The 14,600-nt window shown below is 41.1% G+C and overlaps 1 protein-coding gene across 1 annotated transcript in view; it reads left to right on the forward strand.

The window, feature by feature from the left end:
• The first annotated feature begins 12,815 nt into the window (after positions 1 to 12,815).
• The window catches only part of LOC115108758 (receptor-type tyrosine-protein phosphatase F-like), a 388,031-nt gene continuing 386,246 nt past the window's right edge, over positions 12,816 to 14,600 (forward strand). The window contains exon 1 of the mRNA XM_065009146.1: positions 12,816 to 13,119. The gene's annotated coding sequence lies outside the window, so the exon portion shown is untranslated. The remainder of the gene's footprint in view (positions 13,120 to 14,600) is intronic.

A 14,600-nucleotide genomic window follows, 5' to 3' on the forward strand; every position in this document is an offset into this window, starting at 1 on the left:
GAAGAAGCCTCATGAGGTAATGGTATGTCACATGCATGACCCAGTATTGATTGTTCATATGAATGGAGCATACGTTAACGTGATTAATTATGAATAAAACATGCTAAATCATGCAAATATGACTTGTCTGCAGTATATGAGAGAACTAACGGGACTACCCCGTTAGAGCTCCTGACAGACATTCAATATAGTGCATCAAGTTTGGTGGAACCTCTCCAGCGTGCTGATAATAAACAATTATTAATTTAAGACTGACTTCGAGTGTCCCTGTGTAAGAATTTCCACAACAGTCTACTTTTGTTTTTTATTGACATGTTGTACTCTGATGTTCATGGTTTGAATGTTTTTTTGTAACCAGTGTTACAATACCATCTTGATGTGCAAAAATAATGCAACATGTGACTAACGACATTACTGTCGTGACATTTTTGCTCATCGAATGATTAAAGGTTTCTAATTGCGTGATTAACTGAATCAAGCAATTATTAACTCATTAACCTGGGGCACCATGGGAAAATTAGTTTTATTGAGTTTCTATTTCCCAAATTAACTCAAAGAATATCAGAATATCGATTTTACAACCGTCCCTAATTAATCAGTTTCCTCTACAGTCTCATTCTGAACATCGCATAATCCGGGAATCTGCACGGACCCGGGTCTCACCAATGAGTTCGTACCACACCAATCTTAGTTGAGTATTTCTTTACTAGAAAGCTAAAATGATGATAAAAGATACACATACACAAAAACACATTCTAGGTTATTGATTAGAACTTAGTATAACGGGCCAACACACTATGGCACGTTACCCAAAATGGGGATTTAAAAGCGAGAGAAAATGAGAAAGTACATGAGAGAAATATACACTTGGGTGCATTTGTCAGCTATGCTTATTTCAACCCTAGCCTTGCCCCAAACTGCCGCTCTTATGGGTCCGAATATAATGATGTAATTACGTGTGGGAGGTCTCAGATGGGAAGCTCCGCGTGGGTCGTTTAGGCTTCTCAATGACGCACTTCTCCGGCACAACTCTCTGGTCGTCCTCACGATGTCAGTGTCCTTTTGGTCTGATTCCTCCCCCTTGCACTGGGAGGGGTCTTCTGAGGACAGACAGCTCTGTAGCCCAGGGCTCACAGCGTAGGAATGAAACAGTGTAGATACCACGATTCGATGGAGAGTGGTTAGGTGGTCCAGCTTAAATTCACCCGCTTATACACAGCTACTCATCAGTAGCATGGGTAGCAAAAAAAGCTTTGTCTTCAACCTCGGGTTGAGTTTTGGGTTCGTTGACTTTTTAGACCTCGGCTGCAGCTTGGGTCACTTAGTCTGATACGTTAATTCTTCACTCACATATCTTATACCCTCGGGTCAGAAGTGGGCATAACCACCTTTAGGGCAATTCTCTGGGCGTACCAAGTTAAGAGGCAAGGTCTAGATTTGACTAAATTCCAATTTTAGACAACTAACTTCACATTTAATCTTTACCAAAATATTCTCTTTGATTTGGAGATTTTCCACACAACGTACAATGTATAAACACCAAGCATTTCCTAGGAAATCTCTTACAGTTACAAAGTCTTAGTAATAACGTCATCTATTAACCTTTAATAACAAAACAAAAATGACATACATTTTCATATTCCATCTATCGTCATGACCACCATTGTGGCTGACGGAAACCATTGTTCCAAAGTTTCTTTATTGCATGTTTAATGTTCTGAGGTTGGTTTTCCATAGTGAGAGGACACAGGAATGTTGTCTGTGGCCTAAGATTTACCAGGGGAGTGAGGGGTCATAAAAACCCCACATCTTCAGACCCCTAGATCTCTCCTCCTCTGTTGGGGTTGAGAGATAATCTGTAGGGTTGTGGTCTCCTGTAACCTGACCTGATCAGGACAGTCATGACATTACTGTAAATTGGTGTCCCTAAATGTGAATGGTTTGAACAATCCTATTAAGAGAAATAAGGTTATTACAAAAAATGAAAAAGGAGAAAGCACAGGCCATATTCAACCAAGAAACATATTTACCACAATTGGAAAATGAAAAACTGAAAAACTAAAAAGGAGATTTACAGTGGTAAAGGGGAAAATAGAACACAAAGAGGTAATGTTTGTTCATGTTTGTTAATGTTTATGTTTATTTTTCACACATTTATTTGAAACCATTGCATCAGAAGCAGAGCAGATTTTAATTTGTTTGGGCAATTTGAACATTATAATCTAATTAAATTATAATCTGAACACAACCAGTACTAAGAGAAATAAAATGCACCTTACAAAGTTGATTAACACCGCATTGATAGAACTGTGACTCATCATGAGGGACCTCCACCCATTGGAAAGGCATTATAACCATTACTCTGTCCCTCACTCAGTCTATTCTAGGATATATTATTTTCTTATGAAACAGAGGAGATAGGTATAGAGTGAAGGAATGTGGGATTGGGGTTTCCGATGTATCAGACCATAGTATCATTTGCATGGCCATACATCTAAACTGTAGGAAAATAAATACTGTGTGGAGATTGAATGTGGGCATTTTGAACAACAAGGCAAGGGTAGATTAAATTGAAATGGAAATAAGGAGATGAATCCTAATATTATATGTGATGCAGTGAAGGTGGCCATTCGAAGGAAAGGAAAGGAAACTATTCGCACTTACAACATTCCAGAAGAAAGATAGATTGGCTATACAGTGCATTCAGAAAGTATTCAGACCTCTTGACTTTTTCCACATTTATTTTACATTACAGCCTTATTTTAAAATTGATTAAATTGTTTTTTTCCCCTCATCAATCTACACACAATACCCCATAATGACAAAACAAAAACTAAAAATAAAACTGATATATCACATTTACATAAGTATTCAGACCCTAAACTCAGTACTTTGTTGAAGCACCTTCGGCAGCGATTATAGCCTCGAGTCTTCTTGGGTATGACGCTACAAGCTTGGCACACCTGCATTTGGGGAGTTTCGCCCTTCGTTCATTGCAGATCCTCTCAAGGTTTGTCAGGTTGGATGGGAAGCTATTTTCAGTTCTCTCCAGAGATGTTCGATCAGGTTCAAATTTGGGCTCTGGCTGGGCCACTCAATGACATTCAGAGACTTGTCCTGAAGCCACTCCTGTGTTGTCTTGGCTGTGTGCTTAGGGTCGTTGTCCTGTTGGAAAGTGAACCTTCGCCCCAGTCTGAGGTCCTGAGCACTCTGGAGCAGATTTCCATCAAGGATCTCTCTGTACTTTGTTATGTTCATCTTTCACTCAAGGTTTCTTCCACACGTGACGCTTGGCATTCAGGCCAAAAACAATATTTGTTTCATCAGACCAAATAATCTTGTTTTTCATGGTCTGAGAGTCCTTTAGGTGCGTTTTGGCAAACTCTAAGCGGGCTGTCATGTGCCTTTTACTGAGGAGTGGCTTCCGTCTGGCCACTCTACCATAAAGGCCTGATTGGTGGGGTGCTGCATAGATGGTTGTCCTTCTGGAAGGTTCTCCCATACAATATATAAGATAAGAGATCCACAAACTAGACCAATAAAACACGTACACATAGACATAGAGAATATATTTGTGGACTGTTACAAAAGCCTGTATACTCAACCACCCACTGTAGATTAGGATATAATGAAGGAGTTTCTCAATTCTCTGGATTTGCCATTTATTGGGAAAACACAGAAAACAGCCTCATGGCACCCAATACAGAGGAAGAGGCAGTGAGTGTAGTTACTGGACTTAAGAACAACAAATCTCCAGGCAGTGACGGCTTCCCATCAGAGTGGTAGAAAACCTTTAAAGTGGAATTGACCCCTTTGCTGATAACACCCAAAGAAGGTAAAGAAAAAGAATGATGTAATAGCTACCGCGCTGTGTCAATTTTAAATGTAGATTATTAACTGTATACCTCAATTATATCCAAGAGATTTGAAAAGTTCATGTCAGATTTGACTGATGAAGACCAAACCGGATTCATTAAGGGTCGTCAAACACAAGACAATATCAGAAGGACTTTACATATTATCAATGCTATTTAAAAAGGCAGGACAAGTGCAGAGAAGTCTTTTGATTGTGTGAATTAAACACTTCTATATCAAGTTCTGGAAAGGTTTGGATTTAAAGAACAGTCAATCAAATGCATCAGAGACATTTTTCTGAATCTGACAGCTAGAATAAAGATGAATGGGAATTTGACAAACAAGATGAACCTCAAAAGGGCCACACAACAGTGTTATTGTTTGTCCCCAACCTTTTTTCACCCTATCTATAGAGCCTCTAGCACAGGCAATTAAACAGAGAGAACCTGGGGGGTATCACTGTGGGAGAAGAGGAACATATCATTGGACTGTTTGCAGACGATGTCGTAGTGTATTTGAATAAACCAGAGGCAAGTTTCCCTAAGCTGATGAATCTATTAGAGGAATATGGACATTATTCTGGATATAAATTGAATGTGCTTAAAAGGTAGATCCTGACATTTAATTAGTCCCCTTCTCTAGAAATAGTATTAAGACCAAATCTGTTTTGAACTGGAATTCAAAATCAACTAAATACTTGGGTGTGATTTTAACCAAAAATACCTCAAAGATATATAAAGCTAACTACGACCATATATATTTATATATCAAGAGAGATGTTTAGAGATGGGCCATACTACCAATGGATTTCATCTCCAGAATAGAAGTACTAAAGACGAATATTGAACCCAGACTGTTGTACTTATTCAAATCCCTTCCAATTATAATACCTCAAAGTCAGTTTAGAGTATGGGAGATTTATTTGGGATGGTAAGAGACCTAGGATTAGATATTGCACATTACAATTTACCAAGGATAAATGAGGGAGGGCATTCCCCAACCTGAGAGAATATCTCTATGCAACACAATTTAGATCCATAGTTTACTGGTGTGATAAAAGTTACAGTGCAAGATGGGAAGGATATAGAGAAGAGCAGAACTGGAAAGCCAATCCAAACTTGGTGGGAGATACTATTTAAGACCTTGGAGGACATATTGGACCCAATAACAACATTCAAGTTAGATATTTGGTTTGATTTGGTCATAAAACACAATTAGGATGATGAGATGGTGTGCATATGATGTCAAATTTAAACCTGGCACATATGATCAAAGATTTAAACAGTGGGTTAATCAGGGTATAACGGAAATGTGTACTATCGTTGAGAATGGAGAAATTATGAGTTTTCAGGATTTTTTTAGATACTTACAATAAACCACACACTATTGCAGAGGCAGTGTGTGGGGAGGCAGAGGCACAGGATCTTACAACAATACCTTTGTCAGATAATTCTATGAAATTAAGAATTGATGCTATTGCTAGCAATCAAGGGGAGACTGAATGAACGACTCAAAAACTCCTCAGTTTATGCACTCAAAATGGATGTAAACTGTGAAGGCTGAGATACTAATGCAGCTGGTGGCAAAAGAGCTGAGCGCAGAACTCTAGGATATACTGCATCAGGTAACTTCAGTAAACTACATCAAAGTTCCACGCCTGTTTGCAAAACTGTGTGGAGGTAAGGGCTCAGAGCATGACAATTTGCTATTTCACACCAAGGCTGTCACGCCCTGACCTTAGAACTTTTTATGTCTCTATTTTGGTTTGGTCAGGGTGTGATTTGGGTGGGCATTCTATGTTATTTTTTCTATGTTTTTGTATTTCTTTGTTTTGGTCGGGTATGGTTCTCAATCGGGGACAGCTGTCTATCGTTGTCTCTGATTGGGAACGATACTTACGTAGCTTTTTCCCACATGGTTTTTGTGGGTAGTTCATTTCTGTTTAGTAATTTGCACCTTACAGGACTGTTTCGGTTATTCTCTTTGTTATTTTTGTTATCGTGTTCCATTTTAAATAAAGCATGAACACTTACCACGCTGCACTTTGGTCTCCTCCTTCCAGAGTCGCCCCCCAGTCTGGACCCTCCAGCGACACCCTCCAGTCCAGACCCTCCAGTGTCGCCCTCCAGTCAGGAGCCTCCAGCGACATCTTCCAGTCCGGAGCCTCCAGTGTCGCCCTCCAGTCAGGAGCTTCCAGCGACGCCCTCCAGTCCGGAGCCTCCAGTGTCGCCCTCCTGTCCGGAGCCTCCAGAGTCGCCCCCCAGTCTGGACCCTCCAGCGACACCCTCCAGTCCAGACCCTCCAGTGTCGCCCTCCAGTCAGGAGCATCCAGCGACATCTTCCAGTCCGGAGCCTCCAGTGTCGCCCTCCAGTCCGGAGCCTCCAGAGGCGCCCTTCAGTCCGGGGCCCACAACGAGGGTGCGCAGTCCGGGGCCCACAAAGAGGGTGCGCAGTCCGGGGCCCACAACGATGGTGCCCAGTCCGGGGCCCACTACGATTGTGTACAGTCCGGGGCCCGCTACGAGGGTCCCCAGTCTGGGGTCGGTGGCGAGGGTCCCCGCTCTAGAGGCGCTACCTAAGTGGGCCAAGCCAGAGGTGGAGCGGGGTCTACGTCCCTCACCAGAGGCGCCACCGTGCAGAAATGCCCACCCAGACCCTCCCCTATAGGTTCAGGTTTTGCGGCCGGAGTCCGCACCTTTGGGGGGGGTACTGTCACACCCTGACCTTAGAGATTTTTATGTCTCTATTTTGGTTTGGACAGGGTGTGATTTGAGTGGGAATTCTATGTTCTTTTTTCTATGTTTGTGTATTTCTTTGTTTTGGCCGGGTATGGTTCTCAATCAGGGACAGCTGTCTATCGTTGTCCCTGATTGGGAACCATACTTAGGTAGCTTTTTCCCACATGGTTTTTGTGGGTAGTTCATTTCTGTTTAGTAATTTGCACCTTACAGGACTGTTTCGGTTATTCTCTTTGTTATTTTTGTTATCGTGTTCCATTTTAAATAAAGCATGAACACTTACCACGCTGCACTTTGGTCCGATGATTCCTCTTCCTTATCTTCAGACGACGAATACCGTGGTTATCGAGGGGGAGCGCGTTCAAAATATTTTTTTAATTGAGAGAGGAGCTGCTGTCATTCACAATGGACATGAAATAAAAAACAGACTTTGTTAAGGTTAGGGTTAGGGTTATGTTTAAGGCTAGGATAAGGGTTAGGGTGAGGATTAGGTTAGGGTTAATTTTAAGGCTAGGGTTGGGGTAAGGGTTAGGGTAAGGGTTAAGTTTAAGGCTAGGATAAGGGTTAGGGTGAGGATTAGGGTTAGTAGGGTTAGTAGTTAAAATGTTACTGGTTGGTAGACCATCTACAGAATGGACTATCCAAATAAAGTGCTACCTTAGAGTCAAAGTAAGTGACGTACTATACATTTCATTATTCTCATTCCCTCTAACTCGTTTTGTCTGACGAAGGTCTCTGACCAGAATGTCACAGCATTTCTTTATGATATGGATCAACAATCAACTACAATAAACTATTTTTAGAATGGGGAGAGCATGGTGCATCACCTTCTAATGCATTGCATTGTTTCAGTATTTAAGGTAGACTCCAGTTGTTTGAGCATGAAATCCAGTTTATCCCTTTAAACCTAACTCCAAATTCCAGATAGTCTGTATTGAAGGCTAACAACAACAATAATAACATGATTTCAAAAGGGACACTAAACTAACGACACCACTGGTTTTTCTTGTCTGATGTGATTAGTGGGCGTGTCAACAAATGTCATTGAATTTCATAATTGACCCAGCCTTTGCTCCATTAGAATTAAGTGATTGGGGAGCTGGCACTAAGGGTGATCTGCCATGCTGTGAGCTGGAGGTCTGGAGAGGGAGGAGAGACATTGTCCCTGTGGGAGGTGGAAGTAGGGATGGTGCTGTTCCTCCATTGTTGTTGTGCCATATGCACACTGCTCTAAGGCCATTACAGGGCCAGCCAGCTTAATCAACTGAATTGCGTGTGTGTGTGTGGGGGGAGGGGGTGTAAGAGCGTGTTGGTGGGTGGTTGGGTGGGTGCGTGCGTGTGTCTGTGTATGTGTGTGTGTGTGGGGGGTGTATTTGTGTGTGTGTGTGCGTTCGTGCAAGTGGGTGTGTGCATGCGTGTGGGTGTGTGCGTGCGTGTGGGTATTTGTGTGTGTGTGCGTTTGTGTGCGTGTGATTGGGGGAGGATAGAGGATGGTGATGGTGTAACCTCTTGAACTACTAAATGAATCACATTCTGGCCCGTCTCTAAGGGATATGCAAAGGAGAAACCAGCAACGCTTTTAATCATTGATTTATATACTTAATTACAGTGTTACACTAGGCACAGATCAATCATGCTACTATATACATATACACACACACACACACACACACACACTCAGACACACACACACACACACACACACACACACACACACACACACCGAGAGAGAGAGACACACGTGTTTCAAAGGCTTTGGCAGAAATCCCTGTGAAGTGCCAGTTGATGTGTAGGTGTCTGATGTAAGCACCCAGTGATGAGTCATAGGTGCATTACTAAACATCCAGAAACAGAAATGTTGTAACATTATATACAATAGTAACACTACATACAAGGACAAGACCAGAAATAGGCTTCTTGGTGTATAGTACTGTTTTCCATCTACAGTATATTGTGAGTTTTGTTGTTGCCTTTGTGTTTTCATGTTTCTCTTCAACGACTTTCACCGACAATGTTCTGCTCTAAGAGTGGAAGCTTGGTGTTGTAACAATCCCTGGGAAGCACCATGTAAGCCATGGGGGAGGGGTTATTGTGCTTATCTACCAGCTAAACCCCATCAAAGTAATAAGCTCTCTCCTCCTCTCCATTCCTATCCTATCTATCCTGAGCTTTTCTCCTTCAAAAACTGCAGGGTTAGAAATAGCCCAGCTTGACTAAATAAAGAAACCAAGCAGCGCTGGATAATTTGGCACCACACATCAGAGTAGTAGGAGCTTATTAAAACTCCACACAGTGTGTAACAGATATTATATTCCCCAGCGCATAAATCAGAGATACTATATATTCCACATGTTGTGACCCATTAACTGTTATGTTATTGTTAACATAATGCTACTTATACAACAAACACACGCACACACACACACTACGAACATTCCAAAGCTACAGTATACAGTAGAAGGATATATCAAAAGCTAAATTGGATATACCTTAGTAATAAATGAGAGTAAATGTAACATGTTATACATTCTGACAGCATACTGAAGGAGCTCAAGCAGATGGTAAAATTGCCATATATGTCGAATTGTATACAACACAACTCAGAATAAAAAGCTACATTTGTCTTATTCACAGTGATAATTCATCATTGAAAATCTAGGGTAATACTGTACATTACAGAGATGTTGGTCCAGGTTGAGTGCTTCACTGATCTCTGGCATGTGATTCCTCACAAAGAGAGGATGTTGTGTCTGAAATGGCACCCTATTCTGACCTCAAATTCTGACCTAGCTTACATTCTGTTTCGTTACACTGATAGCGCAGCGGTATTCAGTCTGGTAAACATGATGCTAACTCCCTATGGGCCCTGGTCAAAAGTAGTGCACTATATAGGGAATAGAATGCAATGTGGGACTCAACCATGGTTCTGAGTGGGCTGAGGTGAGGTATATCTATGACACACATCAATCTGGTCCCTGTGATCTGAGCGTTTGAGCAGATAAAAGATTGATGTTCAATAAGACCTGCACTCAGTGAACAAAATCCTTCATGTCGTTTTTTTCCCCCTACTATAAGATCAGATTCTACCATCATTCATATTGGACAAGGTCCGCATTAAAAAGCTATCTCTGTCCACAACGGTTTGTGCTTTCAAAATACTACCGCATATGCAGTGCAGCCCAGCTCACATAGAAAATCAAACAATGTTTTTTTTAAATAAATAGATAAATCCAATGCATAGATACATCAAATGTATATTTTAGCTAAAGTGCTTCCAAACTGCTCTCCTAGAGGCCATCTGAATCTGAATAGCTTCTGAATAGCTTCTGTACTGTATGTCTGGCTATTGTTAATGAGGGTCAATAACAATGACTTACAGTGACAGTCACAGTGAGACAGTCCAGAAGTAAAAACATACAACAAGATAAAACAATAAAACATTTGATTTTATTTGATTTCTATGGTCTAGTCAGCCAGCTCACAAGTCAGAATGTGGTCTGAGCTGGACCTCAGGCCGTAGAGATAAAAGCATTTCTGATTGTATTTGTTTCTCTATTGTCCAGTCAGCCAGCTCACATTAAAGGGAGAGTTGTTGACCTCAGCTTGACTTTAGACCACCTCTGAGATCCAGGGCTCCGGTCAAAAGTAGTGCACTATATAAAGAATAGGGTGCCATTTGGGATGCACACATAGTACTGGTTCTGGGTCATAAGACCTTCATCAGAGCATCAAAGCAGGGAGGGTAGAATTAGGGGTTGACTGTGGCAAAAGCACTAGCCTAGCCGACTGCTCACAAAGATATGTCTGTGATCTGTCAAGGTATTTTTAGACTGAGGAAGTAAACAGACTAGCTGTAGGCTAAATTCCTATAACCACATTGACTTTAGTAAACTTATTACAAATATCATTAGCAGATACATCTTTTCAAACACTTTATTGAATAAGGTAATTAGGTTTGGAGGACATGCTAAACTTGTTATCACATAAGTGTATATAGAAAACACGTCTGTTTTACATAGTTGGTCAGCCTACTATCTGGCCTACCAATCTGATTTTGCCAATAAAGCTGTAGCCAAACCACAAACTCTCAATGCCATAGAGATGCTGTAAAACTAGTAATTTATTAAGGGCTATGTTCAATCGGGTCAACTTTAGCCAACATCCGCTTAGCGGTTGTTTTGGTGGTGTCGGAGGTAGAACTGGGTTAGAGCTGGCAAATCCACAAGCAGCTCCTGGCATTATACCTAAAGCGAACATTGTCATTGGCTGCACGGAGTCACATTAAGAGAAATCTCATGCAGCCTAATTTACAAGTTTGAAAACTGGAATGTGAGATGCAATGTTCAATCAATTAGGCTGATAGAAATCCTAATTATTTTGTGTCACGATTTTCAATTTGAACATAACTATCTATCTATATAGCCTACACTTTCTTGTTCTGAACATCTAACTTGAGTGGGATGGGTGTGGCTTCGTGACATTGATCAAGAGTAGCTGCACATCATTTTGACAGCTCCAACGCAGTTAAAGCAAAAACAGTACAATATGAGGATTGACAAATGAATACATACCATACGAAACGTAACGTACCATATCATACTAATTGGAGTGTCCTATCTACCCCTGAGTCTACCCCTGAGTCTACCCCTGAGTCTACCCCTGAGTCTACCCCTGAGTCGACCCGTCTACCCCTGAGTCCAACTTGCAGAAACTACTTCTCGAATAGAAATCCCTGATTGACACTTTTAGGCTATGTCATGGCAACGTTGGCTAGCTAAGCCCTTGCGTAAAAACACCTCATTGGGTCTAAAGGTCTTTTCGAAAATGGAAGGTTGGAGTAATAATAATAATGTTCAACTACTTAAGACATTCTAGAAAATAAACAACTAAGGAAGAATTTTTCACTTCACTCATTGACTTCTCAAACCCCGACCTGGACTGCAAGCGTTACCGGAAGTCTTGCGATGTTGTGCCTCTGTGTTTAGAAACTCTGTGGTTACACCTCTAACACCGCCTAAACATCAGCCAAAAACCATTTTTTGAGAAGACGTTTTGTAAATCCTGCAAAATTCAGGGGACCCCCCCATCAATGTTTTTGTCACTCTCACTCAGATATCATATGAACAAGTCATGGCAAATCAGAAAATAAGCTTTAAAACTGCATATGTTTCTCTCCGGCCCATGGAAAAATTAGTAGGATTGCATGAAATTAGTTTTAAAGCTGCAATATGTACCTTTTTGGGCAACCTGACAAAACTCTGATAGAAATGTGAGTTATAGATCTGTCATTCTCATTGAAAGCATGTCTAAGAAACAGTACATCTGCTCTATGTGTGCTATTTCTATACTTCCCATTTTTAAGTTTAGTTTTTGCATCTTTTACTTTCAGTTTTGTATACCAGCTTCAAACAGCTGAAAATACAACATTTTTGGTTATGGAAAATATATTTCACAGCAGTTTAGTTGGTACAATCATTCTCTACTACACTATACTTGTTTGTTTTGTAACATATTTTGTCATTATTTTGTCACACTGAAATTAGGCAAACTCTAAAACAAATTTCAACCAGGAAATGGCAAGCGATTTCTGCATAGTGCCTCTTAGAAACGTACAAATGTTCTCGCCATCCTATGGCTAAAATGTGTAGAATAGCAGGAAATTAGTTTTAAAGACGGAAACACGTTTTCTGCACAATGGGTAGAATTGCATGAAATTAGTTTTAAAACTGCAACCTTTTCTCTCAGCCCCATGACAAAAAAACAATTATTGCAAGACATTACTAAAATGATTAAAAGTATACTTTTTAGCTCCACTGTGTGTTGGGTAAAGGTCGCTACGTTACCCTGTTTCTTATTGAGAGCATGTCCCCACGCTTCTCTACACCAAGTCTCTTACCTGTACTTGCCTCTCCGATGGCCTCACTTGCGCCATTCAACTTCTGACACTAGTGTAGCGAGTCCAGGGAGTAGCCCCGACTGGGACTTGGACGCAGGTCCAGTGACCGTCAAGCCGACACCTTAACAAAACTTTAACCATTACAACCAAAAGGTCCGATATAATGTGAGGGGTTCGAGTTTGGGAAACCCTGCCGTAAATGACCGACCATTTCCGACAAAGCCCGAGAATGCCGGCGGACAACCTGTGTGTGAGAGCAAAGCAGAACGCTACGCGCGAGCAAGAGAGAGGGGGATTATTGTGCGTTCATGAGCGCTACAGTCACTGCGCGAGTAACAACGGGTGAGCTACTGAGAGGAGAGGAGACATTTGGACAACATTGCTGCTATACTTGTAAAATATATGGTCTAATTTAGCAGAACTGTCCACCAAGGTCCTATACATGTCAAGGATTATACTTGAAATGATTCCTGGTATAGTTTATTACGGAGAGGACGCATACCCGGAATAGAGTGAGCTGGACGGCTGGGCTGAGAAGGGAAGGAATTGTACTCTTTCTGAAGTGGTCGGGAGAAGCAAGTGGTTGCTATTTGCTAAAACAGAAATGCCAACGACCAGGGGACCTAGAGGGTGAGTTCTCGCTTTTCATATTCAACTGACATTGGTTGGGGTGTTTGAAATGATCTATCACATGATTTGTTGGAGTGGCGTGGACCGGGTAGTATGGAACTGATGCTGAGGCGAAACTGCATCTTGTTGATAGGCTAATGATGACCACTGGTTTGTGGTGTAGGCTGGTTATTGATAAAGCATCATTTCGTCACGTTGAAAAGTTATGTGGTCAGTATGAGCAGGATATTGTTGTTCTGGCTACTTCATGACATGCATTCAAATGTCCATTGATTTAGAGCTTGTTCGAGATCAATACGGCTGTATGCACGCCTCACGGGCAAGTCGCAGGCAGGAGCACCTGTCAAGCCGCGCTCTGCTCTGATCACCCGTGGAACCTGTTACATAGACAAACATGTTTGGTGAATGACATGATGTGGAGAGAGAAGGTCAATTAACCAAGCACTAGCATTAAAACCTTTGTATACGTTGCCTCATCATGGGGCATATAAATGATTTGAACAATTCCGTTTTATATTAGCCTAGTTGTTTGCGCAATACTTGGCATATGTATCGAACTTGCAGTTGGATAGGCTACCTATAAAATACTCATTTATATCATTGTAAAATCTTAAGCTATAATGCATAGACTACGTGAAGGTCATTATTATAGCCCACAAATCCGGCGTCCACAGTCAGCAAATTAGTTGTTTATCGACCAATAAAAACAAGGGTCTGCGCAGACTGGTGTTGGTGATGAAACGGATGGTTAGGCGACGCGCCGATCTATTTCAGATTGTTTGAAAACTATGGATGAAAGCCTGACTGTCATAGCTTTATTTATCACATTATATGTGGAACATGCGAATATGGAGATGCAGGTGTCAATGGCGCTAAATAAATAAATGTCATCAATCCACATTATGCATTATTTCCATAGCCACAAAATGATGTCATCAATGTTGGAGTCTATTGGCCTGGCTCTTCCCCGCTATAATTTGTGTAGAATAAAATCTACGTTTTTAGAGCAGTTCAGAGTACATGCTTTGCCTTGATCATTTTCAAATATACTTTTTCCATCAATTGAAAACAGCCAGTGGTTCCACACAGCAGAACTAACACACAGCAAGTCTCTCTAGGGAGAGAGATTGGAGTTGAGGAGGAGAGTGCAACATCATCTATTGGGTTTGACGCATTCATTCGCCTTATTCATTCGCCTTTGAATCCAACTCGTCCTCGCTCTGTTTCTGTGCTGTCTGCGTGACTTAGGACACCTGACTACTCCTTTATGCAGAACCATTACAATATAAGAGGATGCGTTCGACTCGCTATAGCGTGCATCAATAATTTTGCATTAGTTTTGCCTTATACGTTTTTAATTGTAAACGTTGTAAAAATGCAATTCCATTATTGTCGCATTATAATTATTATAATTATAAGTATAATAACACGTATAGTAATACATATACTACTACTAATGATAATAATATAGGACTTATTTT

The sequence above is a fragment of the Oncorhynchus nerka genome, linkage group LG24 (genome assembly GCF_034236695.1).
Source record: "Oncorhynchus nerka isolate Pitt River linkage group LG24, Oner_Uvic_2.0, whole genome shotgun sequence".
Lineage (NCBI taxonomy): Eukaryota > Metazoa > Chordata > Actinopteri > Salmoniformes > Salmonidae > Oncorhynchus > Oncorhynchus nerka.